The following is a 24,793-nucleotide window of genomic DNA, read 5'->3' as shown; positions in this document are numbered from 1 at the left end:
GCCGTTGTCCGAGCTCTTGTCCGGAAGCACGCACCTCGCCGGAGTCTCGGTGGGCGCAGGGATGGTGCGTGGCCGTCATTTCACCCACCACCGTCGGCCCCGGGCTGGGTGCTGCAGCTGCTGCGGCGCAGAGCGCGAGGACACGGTCACGGAGGCAGAGGGAGACCGTCCTCCCAGCTGGCAGCGGGCGGATCTGAGGATGCTGGGATGTAATTAAACAAACTGCAGTTCTGCCAACTTTACAGCTGAATAAATGCCGCTGGCACCCCGGGAGCAGCGGTACGACGCCGGCGGGCGCCTGCGCCTCGGCCTCGTTGGAACCACGTGCTGAAGTCCCAGGGACTTGAAGCGATGGGGGAAGAGCAGCATACCTTTTGCTGAGTTGCTATTATGCCTTAAAAGTGCCCCTAAAAATTCTAGTGAAACCTCACCTCTCTTCCTTGTTTCAGTGACTTATTAATTTAAATAGTTTCTTAATCTGATAGACTTTTTCCTCTGCCTTTTATCTGTTGCCTCAGGGTTATTTCTGCAGAATCACTTGAATTTCTTGTCGCACAAATATATATCAGTGCTAGCAGCATTGATTTACTAGATTGTGCTGTGAATTAAGGGGTAATTCTCCAATGATACTGGCTGCAGTTGGTATCCCTGCTGTCCCACTTTGGTCCTCTGAGGGCTGAGCGTTCGCTGTGCAGCTGTGGAACAGCTGGACGGCCGGGGCAGCGCAGGGGCTGGGGAGGTGGTTGGGCCTCGGCGTCCTGTCCGGTTTGCCATCCGTGCGTCTTGGATGCTTCTCTTCCCCTGAGCCCTGTGTGCTCCCTGCAGCCCTGCCCAGCGTGGGGGGCGGGCGGGGTCCCCTGCTGCCGGGTCTGCCCTCCGGGCTCCGCAAAGTGCGGTGCCGCTGCAGAGCCCCTTTGTCACGGGGGAAGGGGGGAAAAAGCCCTTAGAGGCTGGAAGTCCTGCTGCCGCAGCAGCCTCTGCTTTCATCAGAAGGCTTTCTCCCGCCTGCCTGAGAAAACGCTCCTGCGGTGTGAGGTGTGAGGTCCAAAGTGCTTGGCAGATGGGGAGCGAGGTAGCAACGCGAATCTGCTCTGAGTTGTGAAAGTTTGTAATGAGGGCATCTTGGGCCAAGTTCGTTTTTGTAGAAGCTCTGCTCACAGCTGCCCTTCTCAAAACGTTGCAATGGCAGAAAATTTGAGTCCCACTCACTGCTGCAGGGGAAAATGCAGGATATGGGCATATGTTTATTGTCTTTATGGCTATGGGTCTGAGTTGGCACAGTCCCGGGTTGCTGCTGTTCTGCTGGGGCCATGCACACATCCCATAGGGGACCGGCATGAGCTCCACTTGCGGCTGTGGGCAAGTCACCTGCATCCCCCGCAGTGCATGTTGGGATGATGGTGTCCTAGGGTTTGCTGGTCCTCTTTGTGCTTGAAAACCCTCCAGGGCAGTGCCAAGGCTGGGGTGTCTGCTGCTCTGAGTCACGGTCCAGCCTTTGAGCTGCTGGAATACCTGCTCTGAAAGCTGGAGGGCAGCTCAGCCCGGGGCCGCCGCTCGTCCCAGCGCTCCGGGTCAGCCTGGTCTGTGCGAGACCCTGCTCAAGCAGCGGCCGTGTGGCCGTACCGGCTGCGGCCTGTCCCCGGTGCCGCGTCCCAGCGCGGTCCTAAGGATGTCCCCTCGCCCGGCGCGGTGACAGCGCCGCAGGGCTGCGGGGCCGGGCTGCGTTACAGCTGTAGGTGTGAAGGTGTGCGGAGGGGAAGATGGAGCCGTGCTAACTCTGCTGACCTCTTGTTTAAAAACATTTGGCACTGCAACATTCAAAAGGTCCGGTAGCATATTTTTCAATAAATCTTGAATGTGGCAGTTATGTTTTCCATACTGTGCTGGGAAAAGGATTACAGTATTTACTGCAAAGACAGGAAGATTGATTCTCACTTGGAAAATCTGCCAGATTTCTTGATTTAGAGAACTGATGATTGGTGGAGTGCTTAGACTTGATTTATATCAAGTTTTCTCTCTCGCTTGCTTGCTTTCCCTCCTCCTTTTCCCCTCTGCATGTTCTTTTTATGTTAACATGAGCTAGTCATATTCTGAATGGTTCTCTGTTTAACAAATACTGTTTTCTTTGGATGTTTTTCATATTCAGGTCAAAATTCTCTTTTCTAATCCTTGCTTTCTTGGAGTAATGTGACTAAATTTCACTTGCCTGAGGTCTAAATGAAGTCGCTGTGCTTTGCAGTGAGACCACCTCCGCTTGTGTGTGCTGGGGACAGTTCAGAAACGTCCGTCCTTCCTGGGCACCCCGTCCGAAACCTTCAGAATCATCTGAGTACCTGAGCTGGTCAGCGTGTTCTCCTGGAACGCTCAGAGCCCTCGGGCGTTAGCGGGAGATGTGACCGAGGAGCCGGCACGCGGGTGGGTTCCCCGGGCAGCCCCTGCGGGGCCGGGGGGCTCCTGGTGGGTTTGCCGGGTGTCCGTGGGCTCCGTGGGCTCTTCATCCTGCTGAGGAACTCTAAACTCAGCTGAATAATTTAAAATAGAGGCAAGCAAGCAAAGAAAATGAACCCACCAGAGTAAAAGAAACGTAAAAGGCTAATTGATGCCCTATCGTTATCGCTACAGCAAGCATTTTATAGAAGTAATACATGACACTCCTATGCTACAACTAGTTCTATATCATTAATTACACTATAAGAAGCTCACTTTTCTCAGCTTTATTTTCTGGCCTAGCCAGCCAGGCCCTTAGTGCCTCTGAATAGCTCGACCCAGCGCCCATCTCTTCCTCCCAAAGTCTTTGCTAATTGGGTACCCTGTGTGTTCTTTTGTCTTCTCTCCCTCCCCTATTTTCAAGCAATTTTACTACGATTATTTAATAGGATGTGTTACCTTCAAATATTGATTCAGCAAATCAAGTGATCGTTAAAAAAATGCCAGGCAAGAAGTGACAGCTATTCTGCTGTGTAATACCAGCAATTAATAGTATTTATGAGGGAATGCACAGATGCTTATTTGCTTTGTGGAAAAGTCATCTTGGCCCAGAGAGCTCCGCAACAGATGGCCTAGACCTTTAAAAGTCAAGGTAAATAACATTTTCTTGGCCTGGCTGTGGGAAGGAAGACGGAGCAGAGACCGATGATTCCTCCAGTTCCTGGTCCCGCCGTCAGGACTGGGAGCAGACACTCCAACCCGCAGCGTCTGATGAGCCTGATTGCAAATGAATGCATGCATGTAAAATGTTTAAAATGGTCCTCCACAAAATACCCATCAGAATTTAACATTTACATTCATATTTTGAAGGGAAGTTTTGTTTTCTTCTGTTCAAATATCACGTGGTTAAGCAGCAGCAGTCAAAGTGAGTAATAGTTGAATGTGCATAATCTTGATCTAATTACATTGGTATTGAGTTGCAGGTGAAGCATTAAATTGATTTGAAAAAAATCTCTTTGCAAGTATCTAGTATTGATGAAAAAGGTCATTATGCATTTGTGGTGAAGGCTGCTTCTGTGCAAGGAGCTCAGATCCGGACCAGCGCAGCACCGCTGCCTCCGGTCGGGCTCTGCGTCAGGCAGCGCCGCAGCGGCGCGGGGGCAGGACGCAGCGGGACGGGGCTGCCGGGCCGCGCCGGCGCTGCTCCGCGTCCCTCGGTCACGCCTGGAGGCGCCAGCGACTCGCTCATCTTGGAAATCATCCCCCGGCAGATGCGTGGTGGGATCTGGCCGAGGTCCCGCGCTGGGGCTCACATCCCAGGCAGCTCCCTGCCTGTCAGTTGTGGCGTCGGAGCTTAGGGGAGTGTCCTGAGATGCTCTGAACGTGCAGAGGAGGCGGGAAGTCAGGAGAAAACAGGAAAAACTGAAATAAAGCAAATAAATACAAAAGCAGGTGGAAGGAGCTCAAGGTCATTTCTTGTTCTCCTCTGTATTCATTACTCAGGCAAACAAAAAGAGACATTTTTTTGGGTACAGCTGCTATCAGTGCTGCTGTCCTTTTTTTCCATCAGCGTTTCCTTGATGAATACATTCAGATTATGTACCAGAAATAAAAATCAGCCATCGTGCTCCTGAAAGTAGAGGTCAAGATAACATCTGCCTTCCCTACGCTGTTCTGCGCTTACCAGTGTAATAATCACACACAGGAAACATCTGCTTTGGAAATAACAAGCAGTGAAGAAGCCCGGCTCCGTTGAGTCACAGCATCCTCGGTAACTTGTCATTACGGCCACCTGCGTGCCAAGGGGGCTGCGTGGCGCAGGCGGGCGACGCCGCACGCTTTAGCAGAGTGGAAACAGTGGTGGTGGGCTCTGGCGCTACTTTACCAGGTGCTGTTTTGGCTCTTGTTGGGACCTCCAAAGGTCCCCGCAGCCGTGTGCGCCATGGAGCCCCTTCAGACACCGGTGTGGTGGTGCCGGGCAGGGGGAACGCGAGTCCGAGGGCACAGAACAGCAGGGGTGGGACGGGTCCTGCTCGGGGCAGAGCGGTGCTGCGCCGGCGGGGCCGTGTCCTGGTGGGGCCGTGTCCCAGTAGCGCTGTGTCCCGGCGGGGCTGTGTCCCAGCCACGCTGGGACGGCTCCTGGGGCGATGTCCCGGCTCTGCAGAGGCGCTGGAGGTGCAGTGGCTGTGCGGGGCGGCAGCAGCTGCGGGCCGTGCCCGGGGAGCCTGCTCCTGCCCCTGCCTGGGGAGCCTGACCCTGCTCCTGCTCCTGCCCCTGCTCCTGCTCCTGCCCCTGCCTGGGGAGCCTGACCCTGCTCCTGCTCCTGCTGCTGCCCCTGCTCCTGCTCCTGCCCCTGCTCCTGCCCCTGCCCCTGACCCTGCTCCTGCTCCTGCTCCTGCCCCTGCCCCTGCTCCTGCTCCTGCTCCTGCCCCTGCTCCTGCCCCTGCCCCTGCTCCTGCCCCTGCTCCTGCTCCTGCTCCTGCCCCTGCTCCTGCCCCTGCCCCTGCCCCTGCTCCTGCCCCTGCTCCTGCTCCTGCTCCTGCCCCTGCCCCTGCTCCTGCCCCTGCCCCTGCTCCTGCCCCTGCTCCTGCTCCTGCTCCTGCCCCTGCTCCTGCCCCTGCCCCTGCCCCTGCTCCTGCCCCTGCCCCTGCTCCTGCCCCTGCCCCTGCCCCTGCTCCTGCCCCTGCTCCTGCTCCTGCTCCTGCTCCTGCTCCTGCCCCTGCCCCTGCCCCTGCTCCTGCTCCTGCCCCTGCCCCTGCTCCTGCCCCTGCCCCTGCTCCTGCTCCTGCTCCTGCTCCTGCCCCTGCTCCTGCTCCTGCTCCTGCTCCTGCTCCTGCTCCCGCTCGCAGGCAGGATTAGAAGACATTGATTTTTTTCTTCCTTTACGATGGCCATGACTGAAACATTTCACCACCTATTTTTGTTGCTGTTGTGGTTGTAATTAGTGTAACTTACTCTGTAAAATATCAGAGTTATTTAGTAAACATGTCTGTAGAGATTTGTCCCGAATAACAGTGCTTTATTACAGATAATCCTTAGCCACTTAGCTCAAACAACTTTCAGAGCTGGAAATCTCTCACAAAGAAGGCAATTGTGAATATTAAAAGGGATTTAGAGGAGGAGGCAAAAATTACATTTTTCAGATATTCCACTGAGTTGAAGATTTAACCTAGCAGCATCCCTGAATCCCTGCGCGGGCTCACAACCTCATTTTGTTTTGTATTAAAAGACTCTTGGCTGCATTTTAATTGTGTACATAATATTATTGATATTTAGCAATTGTTTCTGTCACCTTCCACCTCAATCAGCATTGCAAAACACAGCTTGAACTAACTGGAAAGTAATTTCGTGGCTAATATTCCTTCTCATCTCCTGAGAGGAGCTGATATAACAGCCAGCGAGGCACGGATCAAACAGCCCCCGTTCCACAGATCTGCTCTTTCTCTGGGCTCCATGTCAGCTCCTGTTGAAGTGAGTTATTTTATCTTGCATAATGAGCGGATGGATTCTGAGTTCTCCCAGCTAAGCAGCTCTTCTCAGTAGCTGAAGCAGGATGTGCAACGTGACTCATAGTGAAGCACGAGAGCCCGTGGGAGTGTCGGGCGCTGCCCCGGCTCGAGGGCTCGAGGGCTCGAGGGCTCGCTGTTCCGCGGGGCTGCGGCTCCTGCTCCCCCGGGCGGAACAGGGGGGGAGAGTTTCATCCCAGCCCTCGATTGGCTGGGGTGTGCAGGAGAGACCCGAAATGCCAGCCCACAGACAGAAGTCTTGAAGCACACAGCCCTGGCTTTTCCTTAGTTGCTGTTTCTTCCTTGCAGTAGTTTCTTATAGCGGTTTTTGTAGTTAACAGAGTAATTGCATTGTCTGCTGGAATTCCCCACTTGCCATTGCCTGAATTGCTTGTTTGGGAGCATGGTGATTGTTTATTGACACTGTGAGCTCCCGTGCTGGGGTCAGACCTGCAGGCAGCCTGCGCCGCAGTGTCGGCCGGTGTGTGCTCTGCAGGCCGCGAGCCGTCCCCGTCGCTGCCCGCGGCCGGGGCTCGGGCGCTCGCTGTGCTGCTGGGCAGGCGCAGCCGGCTCCGTGCTGACAGAGTGGCGTGTAGAGAATGCTCCGTGTGGTTAGCGTGTGACCAGCTACGTGCTCCGGGCCCAGGTCACTTGTTTGGTGTGTGATGCACGTGCTGTGCGGGGCGGCGCTGGCCCTGACCGCAGCCGCAGCGGCCCCGGCTGCAAGGAGGAGGGCGGGCATGGTCGCGGTCGTGGTTGTGGTCACGGCCATCCCTACAGGAGACTCGCTGGCGTCTCTGCTCCGGCGCGCAGCCCCCGCAGAGCCCTGCTCCGCTCCCTGGGTCGTGTTTTGGCATCTGCTGCGGAAGGCGCCGCTCGCTGTACCAGGTACCAGGCGCAGGATGTGTGCGGCACAGACTGGTTGTGGTCGGCCCTGGTCCCGTTCTCACAGGCCGCTCATCGCAGCGGTTAATGGTGTCACATCCATCATGCCAACGGTACCTGTAGTCTGTAATGGAATAGACACGTCTGTGAGGGCTTTTGCTTTTCTCCTGATCACTGGTTGTTCACCAGCATTTTGCCGGCGTTTGGAGGGGACTGCGGGGCCATACAAAGCCCATTTTCTGAAAGGAAAAGCACGTTTTCTTCAGTGAGCTTTGAATCAAGCTCTAACAGTTCCAGACTCAGTCAGAAGTGGAAGAGGAGGCCATTTGGAGAGAGGTGGTAGGTCTATGTATTATAATATCTTCATGCTATATATATATAAAATCCGCTTCGCTGTTCTAATTTAAGTGTGCACAGCACGATAACATGAAGACTCTCTGGCCATCTCCTGATTATGCTGCAGCAGGGAAGTTTAATTTAACCTTTTGCTATTCTGAATGTCTCAGAAAGACTGTTTCTGCTGGGTACTGTAAGAATTTTCATATCACTAAATATTCCTAACAAGCCTGTGCTCTAGTAAGGAGCGAAGCGCTTTGGTGCCCCTGATTTTCAATGAAGGGTATCAGTGCGAGCCAGTAACCTGTCCAGAGCCCCTCGCCAGGCCCAGCTAAACCAGCGCCGGTGCGCGAGCCGGCCCTGCGGGTGGCGCCCGGGGGGCTGCGGGGGCTCCCGCAGGAGACTCTGCTGTTCCAGCGCTCTGCGCTCGTGTCAGTGGTGCAAAGGAGACGGGAGATAACAGCCAGGAGAAGGAGCATCCCGTTCAGAACAGCTGCCAGCCCAGGAGGAAATACTGCCCAGCAAAAGGAAATCCAGTTGATTTTGAAATTCACCACTGTCAGAATCACTGAGCGCTCACTCCAGGACATAATTTAATTGAGATAACTGCAACCGAATAGGCAGTGTTTCTGCTGGAGAACGCTTATCTATCTCTCGCAGTTCCTGTGCACCGATCTGGGAGTGTTTTGTCCATCCGGGAGATGCAGCAGACGGGGGGTCCGTGGGGGGAGAGGCAGGGCAGCGTGCTGCCCCCTCGCTCCCCTGGAGTATCTGCTGACTCAGCAGGCCGAGCGGTGCTGGAGCGCTCGCCCGCGCAGCCCCGAGGCCCAGGGCCTCGTCTCCCGGGCCGGGGTACCAGAGGCGGCCTTGGGTGCTACGAAACAAGAGCCCCGAATAACCAAGGGCAGCGCAGCCGCCGCCCGGCGCGCCGCTCCCGGGCCGGGAAAGGTCCTCCGCGGTGTAATAGGATTTTTTAACTTTTTCTCCACTTTGCAGGTATTTGGCTTCTTTTGCTGCTGATTAAACGTTTTGCAGCAAGACGTATCACAGAAGGGATTTTGCGCTGGTATCCATGGAAACAATAGAATGTTTCCGTCTAACATACATATTAATTTTTCCAAGCTGTTATTAGCTGTTCCTGCCAAAAGGGCTTAAAGCAGCATTAAGAAAGCAAAATAATGTAGCAAAAGAGTGGAACAGAATTGCTATTACAGGGGTTATGAGGACAGGACCTTTTTCCAAGGTTTTTTCAAACTATGTTCCTACCTAAAGCAAATTTTAGACCACATCCTTTAAATGTACGGGAGTGAAGACATGATCATAAAACACTGACAGCACGTTACGTCACACTTGTACTGTCAGAAGACCCATTTACATTCTAAGAAAGACAGTCAATATCTGAGAAATTCATTTAAGGTGAATCAGGAAAAAGAATGTCTGGTTTGATTCCATATATACCCACCCTCTACATCTCCGTAGTCTCAAATTTTGGATTTTGCCGTTAAAAGTAGCAAATCAGATTTTTTTTACAAAATCATTTCAGTTCCAGTCTGCTCTGCGCCTCAGTCCCTCTTTCCAATGAGCTGGAAAGAAGGAGGGCAGAGCTGGGGGGGAACGGCAGGGACAGGGCAGGGGGTGGGCAGCACCCCTCCCCTCCCCTCCCCTCCCCTCCCCAAGGGAAAGAGCAAAATCAGCAGCTGGGAAAGGCCCACGGGTGATCTCTCAGATAGTGTGAGCTCTGGAATGATGCTAATTGAGCAGGGCTTCCAGCTGTGTGTGCACAGAAAACCCATGAAGGTCTCAAAGCAGTCAGATGCAGGTCAGGATGGTTACAGGACAATGTCACGTTTCGGTGACAGGAACCAATTCTGTGTCTTTGTAGAAAACAGGAGACTGAAATTGCAGAGCCAGGATTGTGGCATAGTTGTAATATCATGATCATTACTAATTCCTTTAGCTTTCGTTATTGTTAGATGAATCATAATGAACTCATCTGGCATTAATATAAATGTAAAATGCAAATCCATGAAAATTCCTGTGTAATTCAGCATAATTTAATGTACCATTAAACTTCCCCGTGAGCTTCTCTGAACTGAGGTCTGTCTTTGAAAGAGTCCAGCTATTACTGAGGAATAAAGAGCTGGTAATTTGGCTATTGGGCACCTCACGGGACTAGCAGAAGGCAAGTTAGTCGCTGGCAGTGACTGTTGAGAGACTTCTTAACCCAGAAATTAAACTCACCCAAACTGGGTGAATTGGCATTTTATCTGTTTTCCAGTCTTCTTGCCCTAACAACCGCTCCCAAAAGGCTTTGGGAAACATCCCCAGGGAATCAGGTTCGGTGATGACTTTTCTGCTTTTATTTCTGGGAGCAGCTGCCCGTAATCCTGCTTTGTGTTCTGCTGTGTGTTCTCCGCTCCTCCTTCCACCCGCTCTGCCCGCTTGGGGCCTTAAGCAGCGTCCTGATTGAGACAAAATCCTCCTGACATCAACCCGTCAGACCGTGTCCTGTCAGACGGGCTGTGAAACTCCAGAGGATTTGGTGGCTGTCTTCTCAATGGAGTGCAACTTTTCATTCTAAGTGCTATCTCTGTAAATGCACAGTGAGCAACTGGGAATAAATACAGCGAGTGGCTTTCCGATCCGCCCTGGTTTGATAGATCAGCAGTTTTCTCGTCTCTGCTCTATTTCCGGCTTTTGTTTAAATGTTCTCCCCTGATAATGGAATATGTAAAACTCCCACCTTGGAGCAGCCAGGGGTCAATGCGGCTGACGCGGAGCACAGCAGATATATGGGCTGCTGGCTGCGCGTTGATGGAGCCCGGCCAGCACCCCGTGCCAAGGGCCTGGCTGTCCCCTGCCACTAAATCTGTCCCCGGCCCAGCAAGGCGAGCTCAGCTTTAACTTCAGCCACCAGGATGGTTTGCGGGCCCGACTTCCACAGTTTGCTGCATCAGGGCGTCATCGAGAACATATATCTAACGGAATTCCCTTTTTCTCCCCAAAGTGCATGGGGTTGTTTTTTTGAATCAAGTTTTCCATAACTTTTGAGTCTTGTGCCAGTGCCGTGTGTGTGAGCCTGTGTGCACCACCTTGGCTTTTCAGAAGTGGCAATTAATTTTGCCTCAGGCGCTCAAAAAGAGCCACTTGGCCTTTATGAAGGACTCACAGAGCGGGCTCCCCCTTGTGCTGGCCGGGTGAGTCCGTGCTGGTCAGGGTTGGGACAGCCCTGGATCTCGTGACAGCTTTTTCCCCGCTAACATTTTTCTGCCTTCCTTTGTAATCCTCCTGTATTTTTTTCACTTCTCCTTTTCCACGGGCTCACACAAGAAGAACACAACTTTCTCTTCCACAGTTTTTGGAAGGGGGTTGAAATAAGAAACTATAACTGCTGTCTTTCCTTTTGTGCGTATGTTTCAATCGTGTTTCACATTTGCTCATTTTTCGTTTGCAGAGGTCAGAGCACAACTGGCGCCACCAGAGCTGCCCCGCGCAGCCCGGCGCCGCTGCCGCTCGCCACCGTGGCTCTGCCGACGGGCCCTGTCCCGTGTCACACCGTCTGCTCCTCCGCGCTGGGGACGCGTCCGTCACGGTGAGCTCAGTAATGTTTTCGTTGCCAGCCCTGCAATTACTGCGTGGCAGTTCAGATCTGGGCATGGGGAACACGCAGCCGGGCTCATTTGGCATGGAGAGGGTTGTGTGAAAGCAGCAGGCTAATAGCGAAGATGCAGGGGATCGGGAAAGCCTGCCTCCCGGTTTTATGCACCAGAAGTGGGAAATTACACGCTTTCTAACTGCAAAAACCTTGAATGGCAAGTGGGTTTTGCCGGGAGGTGCTGAGGAAAGCGTTCCATCGCTCGGATGTTTCTCCCTCCCGCGCTCCCCACGGCCGGGGGTTCCCGGGGGGGGCGGCCGCAGCGCGGCGGCTCTGCAGGGCCGCGCGTCCCCTCCTCCGCAGCCAGGGCTTTGTTACAGGTGCGTGGCCGTTTGGAGAGGGATCTCAGGCCTATTCGAGATCAGTGACCGGCCTGATCAGCACCTGGCTGGTACGAACACCAGTGGGAGCCAAGCTGTGCCGCTTTACCGTCCCCACGGAGCCTGCCCGTCCTGCACCGGGGCTTTGCCGTCCCCACGGAGCCTGCCCGTCCTGCACCGGGGCTTTGCCGTCCCCACGGAGCCTGCCCGTCCTGCACCGGGGCTTTGCTGTCCCTGCTGCTCCTCTGCGCTCTCCATCATCCTTCCCCGAGGAAGTGGGAGGATATTTCAGTGTGTTGTGGACGTTGTCAAATTATAGGCAAAATACCCTGTTCGGGCACTGCCTCTCACAAGTGAGGCCAGATCCTCAGCTGCTATAGGCACCCTTTTAAATTATAGATGTGGAAATAGTCCCCCAAACTTCATCTGGTTTCCTTCAGTTATGTCTACAAACCTAGAATTATAATCAGCACTAAATTGTGGCTGGGATTGTATTACACTATTGCTTAGATCCTTGTTGCTGCTTTTGAATTTTCATTTTCTACTTTCTTTTCACAGGCTGTGATATATAGTGCTCAAATATATTCCTATAGCTGCAGGTGAGTATCACATTCTTTAATACAGTTTAATGAGACTTTCTTTCCTTTTCTAATTCCATGGAAATGGGAGTTGTACTGGATAAGATCACACATGAATGTTACCATAACTCTGCTCTGTGTCAAAGATATGATCTCATCAGAGCTTGACAGTTTTGCTAATTTGAGAAAAGGGCACAAGCATTAAAGCTGAGATGTGCAACCTTTAGCAATACTTCGGTTTGTACGGAAGGTATCTGGAATGCAAATTGTTGGGCATTATGCTCTGAAACGTTCCAATAACTTTTGAACTGCAAAGTGATGTGACTGTCAGAACTGAGGTCAGTTCCCCCCTCCTCCCGCCTGCACCGCTGCTTGGGAAAGACGAATGCTGTTAGTATTCAAATGGGTTTCCTTTTCCGTATGAAAAATGGAACACTTCATTTCTGAAAGTAATTTTGTGTTAAGCTACCTATTTATGGTGGGTCCTGCACTCAGCTTGCATGAAGTAGATGTATAAATACTCTTTCCACCCAGGGCTAAATCTCGGCCTGGCTCTAAGGGCTGGGTCCGTGTGACTGGATGCGGTTCCAGAAGAGGAGTTCTGCTGTGTTCTGTGTTCTGCTGGTCCCGCGGACACCTCACCTGTGATGGCTGGGAGGTGGAGCAGCACCAAGCATCCCTGCTGCGGTGTCTCCACACGGGCACCCAGCAGCCAAGGGACCTGAAATTGCACCTAATTTAGACAACATAGGCCATAAAATGGTGTAATTGGAAGCTTGACCGTAGGCCGCTCTGGCTGTGGCAGTTGCTGGCAGCACTCGGAGCGCTGCGGCTCGGGGCCCTGCTCCGGCGGTTGGCGGCGCGGCTGCTGCTCCTGCTCGGCCTCTCCTGCTTTCCGCTCTGTTCAGAGGAGGCTTCGGTGTTTCAACGCCACCCTTCGCTTCACCGGCAGTGCAGGGAGAAATGCTTTTGCAAACCTTAACCCGTGTTTCTATCGTTTGTTAGAGCCTGTCGTTTATTCCGCCCTCCTGACATGCAGATCTGGCCAGGCACGACACGAAAGCTCATCCTTGCCAGCTGCTCACCGCTGCGCAAGCACGTTCTGTGGGCGGCTTCCAGCAGCCGCGCAGAATGCTAACGTTACAATTACTTTATGGTGGGTTTTGATGGGATGGGCTTTAAACGCTGGCGTGTTTAGCAAATATAACAGCTCCCTTCACGTCCTTGGTGGTCAAACCCAGCTTGCGAAGTGGTGAACGGCGCAGTCTGTGTGTCTTGTTTGAAGAGAACAGAACACTGCAGTCGGTGCTTGCCCTGGGCTTTCAGATCCCTCTGGCTGTCCTTGGCCACCATGGGGTGGCCCTGTACACAGGGAAAACACTGCAAAAAGCCTGTGTAGAAATATTGATAGACTTTATGGATGTGGCTAAACACAAGTGAAACGATGCTTATAAATGTGGGTAGAGCTTGTCAGTGGCTGTTTAAAACTGAGTAATACCATTTTAATTGTTATCCTTACTGCTGTAGATCACAATAAGGTTATGTTGATGGAACCATCAAGCACAGTAAAAGCTCTAAGTACAATATGTTAGTACTAATTATAGAGTAATCTAACAAAAATGCGTATGAAGAGGGCAGTTTTGCATGCCAATTCACTACAGTAAATTTAATTGTATCAAAGAAGGGGAAAGCAAAATATTTTCAATAAAGAGTAAAATGGTAGATACCGGGTTGCTTTTCCAGTGCCGGTGGCGTTCCTGACTCCTTTGGAGGGGTCGCCACCCCTGACCATACTGAGCATCCCTCTGGTGTGTGTGTCTTTGCAGGACACAGGACATTTCGGACCGATTGCTGGAAGCAGCTCTGACCCTTCTCTGCCACAGCAAAACTGTGTCATTTTTCGTGGAGGAGGAGGTAAGCTGGGAGCTGCAGTGGTGTGGGGTGTTAGCGGAGAACGGGCACTGGGAGTCACACCCGTGGGCAATGTGGAAACAGGCCCGTTTCGCGCTGTAGCAGCCGGAGCGCGGGGCGCACGGGGGGCCCTGGAGCACGCGTCGCTCGCCTGGGGAGCCCCTGGGCCCTGCGGGGCTGCTGCTCGGGCTCTGCGGGGCTTCAGGCACTAACAGGTGAACCTGCCGTTTATTTACATAGGCCTCCCAGCAGTAATTTGAACTTCCAGTTCTTGTAAAAAGAAACGAAGAAATAACTGCACATTGCGCAGGACCAGAGAGAAATGCCGCCAGATGTGGCTCCCGGGGAGGACAGAGACCTCTCAGAGCTGCCCACGAAAGGCTCCCCCGCTTCCTTCTGACCCTGAGACATGAGAACCAGTCCATACAGGAGCCAGGTCGGTGTTCCCAAAGCCTCTCCTTAAAATCATTTCACTCAAGATAGTCTTGGTTATTAGCCCCTTATCGCACAAGTCTCGCCTCCTTCTAGGAGCCATTTGGAAAAGGATTTCCCCAGGGGCTATTAACTCCTGCTGTGATTCCCTGCTGTGTTTGCTAATTCTTCTCTTGCCTTAAATGGGTCTGATACAGATATTACAGAGATAATGCGTATAAGGTAAGGCCCACTCGGTTGCATCTCCAGTGACTGCAGGTATTCCGTGGCCCTAAAGGAGCGCATGCTCTGCCAGTTGAGTTCCATTAATGGCTCAGTGCAGGCCTCAAGCCAGAGACTCTTTTCTCAGGAGCATTCTTCAGACGCACTTCCGCATGCCCTCTTCACCCTTTAACAATGGTTGACTGCACGTTTAACGTACCTTGGTGAACGTGGACTATATGGCACCTTTGTGCTACCTGCGGACTAACAGAGCCGTCGTTTGGTGAGCTGGCTGGCTTCTTCCCACGGTCTGTTTGCGGAGCGCGGGACACCCAGCGTGCCCGTGCCTGGGCCGTGGGGGCCAGCCCGAGCACCTGCTGTGGCTGGAGCCCTTCCATCACTGTGACAGCCCGAGCACCTGCTGTGGCTGGAGCCCTTCCACTGCAACAGCCCGAGCACCTGCTGTGGCTGGAGCCCTTCCATCGCTGCGACAGCCCGAGCAGCTCCTGCGGCTGGAGCCCTTCCATCGCTGCGACAGCCCGAGCACCTGCTGTGGCTGGAGCCCTTCCATCGCTGCGACAGCCCGAGCAGCTCCTGCGGCTGGAGCCCTTCCACTGCAACAGCCCGAGCACCTGCTGTGGCTGGAGCCCTTTCATCGCTGCGACAGCCCGAGCAGCTCCTGTGGCTGGAGCCCTTCCACTGCAACAGCCCGAGCAGCTGCTGCGGCTGGAGCCCTTCCATCGCTGCGACAGCCCGAGCACCTGCTGTGGCTGGAGCCCTTCCATCACTGCGACAGCCCGAGCAGCTCCTGTGGCTGGAGCCCTTCCACTGCAACAGCCCAAGCACCTGCTGCGGCTGGAGCCCTTCCATCGCTGCGACAGCCCGAGCAGCTCCTGCGGCTGGAGCCCTTCCATCGCTGCGACAGCCCGAGCACCTGCTGTGGCTGGAGCCCTTCCATCGCTGCAGCAGCCGTGTTTTATCGACTGCTGGAGACGTGCTCATGACTGCTAAAAACCATTCATGGCTTTTGTTAAAAGTTATTTAATTCAGGTGTTGACAGGCTGGCTCCTGGCAGCACTACCCCCAGTGTAAGTGCTGTGCAGAAAGGGAACAACGGGCACTTTGGTCATGAAGGTCTGCAGCTGTGTGTAACTCGCGCCCGTGACAGCCCGTGGGCTGCTGTGTTGGTGTTCAGCAGGAAGCCAGTCTCAGTGTTGTGGGGAGGGAAGCCCCTCTCCGGGCAGCGCCCGCGCCCCTCACCAAGGAGAACAACAGACTGTCTTGGAGCTGCTCGCTGCCGGGAAAATCATTCCTGTCCCTTTCCACATCGACATCAAAATTAAGAGGTATAAAAATAGAGATTTCACAAAGGAAAAATATAATTTCTTTAAAGCATCTTTCTCAACCACGTGGTAAATTACGGTTTCAGGATAGAAAGAAACATGGTTATTTTTGAAGCAGAAGAGGACAGCGTGGACTTTTTTATAGAGTTTGTTTATTTTAGTCAATAAGCAGACACTGGGATGATACAAAGCACTGCTTGGTGTGGAAAACGGCAGGGAAGGAACCCGAATGGGGCGCAGATATGGGGGACTAATGAATTAGTAGCACAAATGGGAAATGCAAAGCATGTGCCAGTGCCAGAAGGAGACTAAATGGCCCCTTATCTTTAAGCCTGTCAGATAGCAGTGCAGTTATTTCTGCAGTGAGTTCTTAGAAAGAAAACATTGTTCAGTGACAAAAATATTCAAAAGGCTGGTTTTAATTTGGGAGAAAATGAGGCGACGTGAGAAAGCTCGGCTTGGCCTAATGAACTGAATCGATCCATTTCTTTCCTGCGGCCGTGGCTCTGTTTTGGTGACATTGCTGTTGGAACAGGCTGGCACTGAGCTGTGTTCGGGGTTCAGCCACGCGGGCCGTCCCGCCCTGGCCCCCCCGCTGCCCGACGTGCCCCGTCCTGTCTCCCCTTGTCGCGATGCGTCACAGCTGTGGAGGGAGGTCAGGAACACAGTGGGGCAGTAACAGGGCTTGAGCTGCGGCCGTGAGGACAGGACGTGGCATCGCCACAGGTCCCCGAGGTTCGGTTTCCACCGAAGCGCTGACGGGCCGGGTCGCTTGGCTTTGTTCGGGCTGCAGACGTGGCTTTGCTGTCAGCCCCAGGGCTCACAGTCCTCAGCACCGAGCTTGGTGTTAGATCCTTCTGGACGGGGCCACGCAGCCCTAACAAAGCACAGGATCAGCCAGAGTTGTTCTTAATAACACCATGCCCAAAAGTTCCTGCTCCTGCCTTTGATCAGTCACCACAGGAAGGGAATGTTGCCCTTTTACTTCCCATCAGCATTAAGCGTTTACTCACTTCAGAAATGTCTCCCCCACCTCGCAGTCCAGAGGTGAGAACAAGAGGCTGGGGCTGGTGAGGGACCGGTGGTGTTCACAGCTGGGGCCGGTCTCCTAAACGAGGTGCTGCCGTGCCCAGCTGGGGCCAGTCTCCTAAACGAGGTGCTGATGTGGCCCAGCTGGGGCCAGTCTCCTAAACGAGGTGCTGCCGTGGCCCAGCTGGGGCCGGTCTCCTAAACGAGGTGCTGCCGTGGCCCAGCTGGGGCCGGTCTCCTAAACGAGGTGCTGCCGTGGCCCAGCTGGGGCCGGTCTCCTAAACGAGGTGCTGCCGTGGCCCAGCTGCCAGCGCTGGGGGTGGAGGGGCTGCCAGGGGCCCATGCCGGGCTGGGGGCCCTGGCCGGGCTGGGCGCTCTGGCCGCTGTGCCCGCAGGACCGTGCCGGTGGCCGAGCGGGTTGCTGCCCTGCCGTAGGTGGGCTCTGCTGCGGGGACGCTGCTGGGCAGCCCCTGCTTTCTGCCCCACTGTGGGCAGGGGCTCCTGATGGTGCTTTTGCTGTGCCTGAGGCTTTGAGGAAACTCCTGATGAAGTGGAAAGTGCTGGAGAACCACAGGACCACTGGCTCTTGCAGGCGTGTTGGGTCTCTACATGCTCTGTAAGTAAAATGTTTCCGTTTTTTTGGATCTTAGTTTTGGGAAAGCTTTGAGCCGGAGCAAAGGCTCAGATCACTAGGGCAGTGTAACAAGCCTTTCAATGACCTTGTTAAAAAAGGATGGTGCTTAGAGGTTGAGCTGCCTTGGGCCAGCACTAGAAGTCCAGCTGTCGTGGCGCCTGGGCTGAGCCGGGCTGGCAGGACGCTGGCCCGTGCTCGGTGTCGCTGGCCGTGGGGAAGCAGAGGGTCCCTCCCGCACGGACCCTTCCCGGAGCCGCTCTGCCGCTGTGTGTTGTGCTGTTAGTCCTGGTAGTGGTGTTGTGTTGAGAGAACGTGAATTTGTGTGGTTGGTCTTTTGTGTTCCCCTTTAAGAAGATGAACCAAACAAGAACAAGGCACTGTGCAGCTGGGGCATTATTGAAATCTGTTTGGAAACCTCACGCTAATATTTAAATTGCATCTCATTTTAATTGAAATATTTACTTCTGGGAAGGTGGAGGCATTGCTTGCAGACGTTGGCACAGCCGTGGTGGGTGATAAACACCAACCTGCAGAAAAAATCAATATGTAGAAGCATTTTCTCTGGAGTCTTAGCGATGAGAAAATAGCGAGTTAAAATGTTTTAGCTATGTGTTGGAAAAATTAGCAAGAGCCTGTATTAATTGCAGTTCAGTTCTTTATGTATATCAGTTCCTTACCCTTTTGGGATTCTTAGCAATAAGAAAGAGACAGAGCAACAGATTAAGCTAAACGTTGGCAATGACAGGGATAAATTGAGGGTTTAAAGCCTGTGTTAAGACAAGTCGCTACTAAAAACGTGCTTGGTCTTTCCTTGTGAGACCAAAGGCTCAGTAATAGAGCAGCGCCACTGGCTGCGAGCCTGGCTGTGGCGGGTATGCGGGGTCGGGCGCTGCGGGTGCGATGTGTCGAGTTCCTGCGGGCGGGTGCTGCGGGTGTATGTGTCGGTTCCTGCGGGCGGGTGCTGCGGGTGTATGTGTCGGTTCCTCCTGCGGGCGGGTGCTGCGGGTGCGATGTGTCGGTTCCTCCTGCGGGCGGGTGCTGCGGGTGTGATGTGTCGGTTCCTCCTGCGGGCGGGTGCTGCGGGTGTATGTGTCGGTTCCTCCTGCGGGCGGGTGCTGCGGGTGTGATGTGTCGGTTCCTGCGGGCGGGTGCTGCGGGTGTGATGTGTCGGTTCCTCCTGCGGGCGGGTGCTGCGGGTGTGGTGTGTCGGTTCCTGCGGGCGGGTGCTGCGGGTGTGGTGTGTCGGTTCCTGCGGGCGGGTGCGGGCCGTGCCGCCCCAGCCCGCCCAGACGATGCTGGCCCAGACCCCGGCCCTCCCACCCCATCCCAGGTCTTTCTGCTGTGTTTAAAACAAAACGTGTGTTCTATGCATGGCTCGTGTAGGTAAGCTGATTTGGTATTTTGTGGTATTGTTCTGTTAATTTCCATCACCTCTTACCGTGCAGTTACTTGTTTAATTTGGAAGTCTGCAATCTGGCTCGGTAATATTAGTACATTTTAAATCAGCATAAATAATACAGAAATAAAACCTACGAAAGCAGGCGCGATTTGAATGTGGACGCTGTCAGAGGCTTTAGCTGCCTTCTGAGCTTTCTGCGTGTTGCTGACACATTAAAAATGATTTATAGAGCGTGTGTGCGCTATTGTTTCTGATTTAAATACGTCCCTGGCTGTTTAAGACCTGGGGGGGCTGCTCTGTGCTCTGTGATGCCGATCGAACAGGCGGTGGCCGCGGTGCCGGGGGCAGAGGACGCTGCTCGGGCCGGGGTGTGCCACTGCGGCTCAGAAGGGAGATGAAGTTTTTGTCTCTTGTTGGGTGTGATTGTTTTTCCTTCTTTTTTTCTTTTTTCCAGCAAGCTGATTGAAAAGTGTTTTGTTGAATTAAGATAATAAAAGCTCGTAACCCTGGGACCTTGACACCGATGAAGTTGTAGCTGTGGAATCTGGAAATTTAAGTCCGAGGTGCAGTGAATTCAATAGCCACAAACGGGGTCACTGGTCTCTGGATATTGGGATTATTTCTGTGTTTCTTTGATAGCGACTCGGCACCGTCGCAGCTGAGCAGCGTTTGTGTCTCTCTCGTTGAAGACACAACATGAGGCAGCGCTGCAAGAGCGGGGCTGGGGCACAGACCCCGCGGGCACAGACCCAGTGGGGACAGGCCCGGGTGACAGGCCCGGGTGACAGACCCGGTGACAGACCCGGGTGCCCCCGCGGTGACAGGCCCGGGTGACAGGCCCGGGTGACAGACCCGGGTGACAGACCCGGGTGCCCCCGCGGTGACAGACCCGGTGACAGGCCCGGGCGCCCCCGCGGGACGCGGCTGCCGGCCCGGCTCTCGGCGGCCCTGGCTCCGCGGGGCCGGATCGCAGCTGGAACCGGGCCCGGCGGCCGTGGCGGGACAGGCCGGGCGGGTCCGAGCCGCGCGGTCCAGCGCCTGCGCCGCGGTGGCACCGGGACGTGCCGATGGAGTCACTTCAGATTAAACAATACATGTCTGCGTTTGTAAGTAAACAGTTGTTAAATTGGCTCAAATATTCAATTTGTTCCATCCCAAGGATTTCCAATCAATATTGTATTCTAGCAGAAAAATAATGTAGTAAGCTGTTATTAGAATGATGTTGTTTTGGTTTGTTGATGCTCACGACTGACAGCAAATCTTTATTTTAATTAATTCTTAGATTAGTTAAATAAAATCTGCTCTTTTATTTTTTAAGTTTTATTGTGCTCTAATACAGATAAAATTGGCAGCATGGACCGGAATTTTTGTTTCTGACACTAGGTAACTCATTTCTGAACGCTGTTGATGCAGGCCTGTGCGTGTTTTTGGAGGTCAGTACAAACAGCGATATCGGTTCTCATAAAACTGTGGAAACAAGTGGTTTGGGAGTCCCACTCTGCTCGATGCTGACTGAAGGTACTTTGCGCAGGTGCTCATGCTGTGGCGGTTTCCAGCTCGGCTGTGTTTGCCCTTCGCGTGGGTCTCGCGGGAGCGGTGGGTAGCACGGCGTTTCGGCTCTGCCGGCGCGGCGCGCTGCTGGGCTGGCTCGATCACAGCGCCGAGAGTCCTTCTCGGCAGCCCGAGAACATCAGTGGGCGCTTCGCATCCTCTGTTCCAGTTCTGACCGGCCGTGTAGTACAGCACTAGCAAACAAAACGTGATTAACAGTCCTTGGTCAAATAATGCAGAAAGTACATTGAAAATAACTTTGTGCCTGCTGTACGTGGAGAGTAGATAGAGGTTGTATAAGTGTTTGTAACGAATCTCTATGTTTAAAAAAGCTCAGAACTTAATTTTAATGTTGCTGTAGATACGAGCAGGAAGTTTTGTTTCCTGTCCCAGAAGAAATTTGAGATTTTAATTTGTTGACCCTCTTTACTCTCGTATTGCTGCTACTTTAAATGAGAGAGGAGCGGACAGTTCGTGTGTCCGTGAACGTCGTTAGTCTGAGGAAGAAAACCGGCCCACAAGGGATCTTGCTTCACCTTCAGTTGCTCAAAAAGCCACCAACTATAAACTGAAATTGTCAGGCTGATGTCCTCCGAGCTCAACTGCTGTTTTTCATGAATGCTGCCTTGGCAGCTGTAGGGCCTTTTCCAAGTCTGGGTCTCAATGTGGGATGCTGTGAACGTGCCCTTTTTCCAAATGCGGTTTCTGCGAGAGCGGGAAAGGGTGCGGGACGTTCCTTCGGCGCCTTCCCGGGGCTGCTCGGTGACCTGGGCCGCAGAACCCGCGGGCCCTGGGGCTGTTCATTGTTCCAGCGGCGCGGTGAGCTGGAGAGCTGCCGAGGTACCGGTGACGGTCACCGGCACGAACTCGCAGGCAGACCAGCCGGAGCACCAGATAACGTCCTGGGGCCCCGGGGAGTCCCTGCGCATCGTTCTGGGCTGGGTGGCCTAACAGCATTTCTGTCCCTGGCAATTGGGATTAATCCTGTTCACGGATGGTCTGTCAAAGGCAGAACTTCCTGTCTCTCTCCTTTCTGAATGAGCATTAGAAGAAATAGATGCATGCTTAGAGCTTGGGCCTGTTTCACCCTTCGGTAGAGAAATGGAATCCTGGCGGCTCGTTCCGCGGGGCTCACGGCGCGGGGCTCACGGCGCAGGGCTCACGGCGCAGGGCTCACGGTGCAGCGCTCATGGGCACAGCCGGGGCCTCGAACACCCCGCTGGGAGGTGCGTGCGCAGTCACCTTGTACGTCTCTGCCCCTTCCTCCGGGAGCTGTTTGGCTTTCGAATGGGCATTGTTGTGCAGGCTGAACTCCGCTCGCCACGGCGTTTCCGCTCCCCTGAAGCGGTGGGCGCGGGTAGCTCGAGGTGCTGCGGGAGGGCATCTCCTGTACCGAGGGTCCTGAGGGTGTGGGAGAAACTGTCTAGCAAATTGATCTTTATTGGCCTTCTGAGCTAATGCAGCTCAATTTAAACATTCAAAATTGACCTTAGCGAACTGGAAAATGAAGACGCTAGTGCTGCCATTTGGTTTGAAAGTGAATTTCATCCTTTAAAGTTAACTTTCCCAGTGCTCTGAATAGGAAAGACATTTTTTTCTAATTTATACCAGCTTGACCTTCTCAGTAGCAAATGTGCTATAAAGCAAGTAGCGGTCTGTCCGCGATGCGGCGGCGCGGGCCCCGCGCTCTCGGTGAGCAACGGCCGGCGCTGCGGCCCGGACACGGCGCTGTGCTGTGCGCCCGGGCGTCCTGTTTGGTGTGGTCATCAAACACAAACCCTTCATTTATCTCCTGTTTGGGACTAAATTGTTATTAATCCTGAAAACTGAAATACTGCTTCTGCTTGATTCTCTAAGACTATAACTATGCCAGGAAAATCCTTGCGAGTAGATGTTTTGACGAGCTACGGACTGAGTGGAAAGTGGCAGCTACACAGTTCAAAATGCCGAATCCTGCCCTCCTTTGAAGGACCTCGGCACGTTCGTAGTCTGCCGGTGCTGGGCTGTGTGTAGATGTTCTGTACCGAGGAGAAAAGTACACGCTTAGTTTAGGTCACTTTTTTCCACTATGTGCTGTTTAATATTTTGACACAGCAACTTACATCATTAATATTAAATAATCGTAACCTGTCCAGAAAAGGAGTTTTCTTTTAACCTTTGAAAACTGTATTTACATGTTTTAGTATATATGAATAATGCATAAAGTTAGGCGCTAAGGTTCTCTTCAAAGTCGGCCATTTCAGGATCAGGCTGTGGAAAACAGGGAAAGGGAAGAGCGGTTTCTTTTCTCTTGCTTCCCGCTTGCTGCAGTTCCCCAGGATTCAGGAAATAGCATTGAAGTCTTATGCCATCGGGATTTCTCACTGAACTTCAAAGCTTGATTTAGTCTCTGCTGGAACGGAGAGCGGCATCAAACAGGCACGCTGGAATCCGTTTAAATGAGGGACTGTGAAAGAAATACAGTTCTGGAGAAAACCAGCGTTCTGCGCGGTCGTGTAACAAAAGGACTCGGTGGGGCTGGGGGCCGGGGGTGCGGGGGCCGGGGCTCAGCGGTGCCCGGGGTCTGGGGGTGCAGGGGCCGGGGCTCAGCGGTGCCCGGGGGCCGGGGTCGCGGGGGCCGGGGCTCAGCGGTGCCCGGAGGTCGGGGCTCAGCGGTGCCCGGGGTCTGGGGGTGCGGGGGCCGGGGCTCAGTGGTGCCCGGGGGCCGGGGCTCAGCAGTGCCCGGGGGCCGCGGGACCCGCTGCCGTCGCACGGCGCGTACTCGCACACATTTGACGTTTTTCCAGAACATCATTTTAATAGGGTAAGGCAGCATGGAAGATTTGGTTTATTTTCCAGCGTATTTGATGCTTCATGAAGGATGCAGTTTTACTTCAGATCGCTCCTTTATAACCCTACTCGTCAAAGAAATGTTCTTGTCATTAGCAAGGTGTTTCCTTTAAATCATTTCCCTATCTGTATATTTTATCCATTGTGACATGAATTTTCTTCTACGAAATGAGCTGTATAATTTTGCTAAGCCAGTGCTAAGTGCTTTATTTTAGAAGCATTATACGTTAATGCAGACTTGTGACATATCTTAAAAAACCAAAGGCTGTGATCGTTTGTTCTGCCTCTGCAGTGGTTTTATGATAATTGCTTGTAATCCAGTCAATGCGTGTATGCAGGAGCTGCTCCAGCTACGCAGTATTTCTTCCGACCCACTCCAGTGGTGCAGAACTGACCTTGAAGGATGTCGCCACCACGGCCGCGTGAGGAAACGGTTCTGCTTGTCCGTAACGCGAGAGCCCGCGGTGGCACGGCCGCTCCCGGGCGGGCCGGCGGGTGTTCCCGTTGCGCCGGCAGGACCCGCGGGAGGCCCAGCCGAGGCTTTGAGCCCCGGGCCTCGGGGGGTCCTGCTGGGGTCCCGGGGGAGCGGGGCCAACGCGGGGGCTCCACGGCGGGGAGGGGACGGGGGTCCCCGAACCAGAAATGCAGCTCTGCAGGAAACAGCGGGGTGGGGAGACCGGCTTGATGAAATAGCATTAATTAGAATTGATTTAATTTAAAAATTTGTGGGCCTATTGCACCATTTAAACTATTGCATAAAACATTTCATTTTAATAATGCACTCTAACCTTTTCATTTATGGGAGTGCTTGACACCGGTTCCTGTGACCGAGAGCAGCCGTTGTTCTCTGTGCGGTCCCGCAGGTGCCGTGGTTGGGAGCGTGCATCCACTGACGGTGGCTACGTGCAGAAATCATGGACTTTCTGACATGTTCCTTGCATTTTCTTGGACACGCATGTGAGTTGCTGTATTTGTAACAAAAATAGCGGAGTGGTGCCACCGGAGAGCCCTGCAGGTTGAATGGGCCACGGTGTTGGGCTGATTATTGCAACAGGAAAAGCTTCTGACCTGGGAAGCATTCGTCGCAAATAACGAGATGCAGAAAAGAGCAAGAGCGAATGCCGGGGGAGAGCTGCATGTGCTGCTCCGAGCACAAGGCAGGCTAAAAAATGCTTTCCTCTGAGACACTGTGGTTCAAAGGGGAAGAGCTGATTTACAGTCCATTATAATTTGTACATTTGGAAATTTGTTAGAGTAATTAAATGCTAATATAAAAAGGAAATTCAAAGGGATAGCGTCCTTAAAGATTACTCTCAACTACCCGGGGTCAAAAGTAAATTATAAGGAATGCAGCTGAGAAGCTGGATCTTTCTGGCTGAGTAAGTGTCACAACTGAGAGAAGCGGTAACTCAACTTTCTCTGTTTGAACATCTCATTATATTCGAGGCCATTGAAAGACACATTAGGTCCCAGAGAGGTGACACGTAAGGTCTCATGCTGATAATCCATCCTTTAATTATTTTATGGAGGTTAATGTTGCTGTAGTAGAGTGGTAGCTTGGTCTTAGCAGTGAGTAACAGGTTTTAGGAGGAATGGGTGTAATGGAACATTAATAAAGCAGTGCGGAATGGCTGAGCTGCATATGGAGGCTGGTGATGACGTTCATGCTTTCGATGTCTCCGTGTTGCCTGTTCTGGTAAGATCTGCCTGTTTGGTTTCCCCTGCCCCGCTCTGGGAGGGCGGGCGGGGCTGGGGCG

The 24,793-nt window shown here is 53.3% G+C and overlaps 1 long non-coding RNA gene across 1 annotated transcript; it reads left to right on the top strand.

The window, feature by feature from the left end:
- The first annotated feature begins 10,714 nt into the window (after positions 1-10,714).
- On the top strand, positions 10,715-13,616 carry LOC309447831. Its single transcript, XR_014185673.1, has 3 exons — positions 10,715-10,746; positions 11,688-11,728; positions 13,534-13,616. It is a non-coding gene; the product is annotated as an uncharacterized lncRNA (long non-coding RNA).
- The last annotated feature ends 11,177 nt before the right edge of the window (positions 13,617-24,793 follow it).

The sequence above is a fragment of the Streptopelia decaocto genome (assembly GCF_964273445.1).
Source record: "Streptopelia decaocto genome assembly, chromosome: 18".
NCBI classification, from domain to species: Eukaryota; Metazoa; Chordata; class Aves; order Columbiformes; family Columbidae; genus Streptopelia; species Streptopelia decaocto.
Note: the sequence above shows the minus strand (reverse complement) of the source record. Positions and strands in the feature narration are given on the sequence as shown.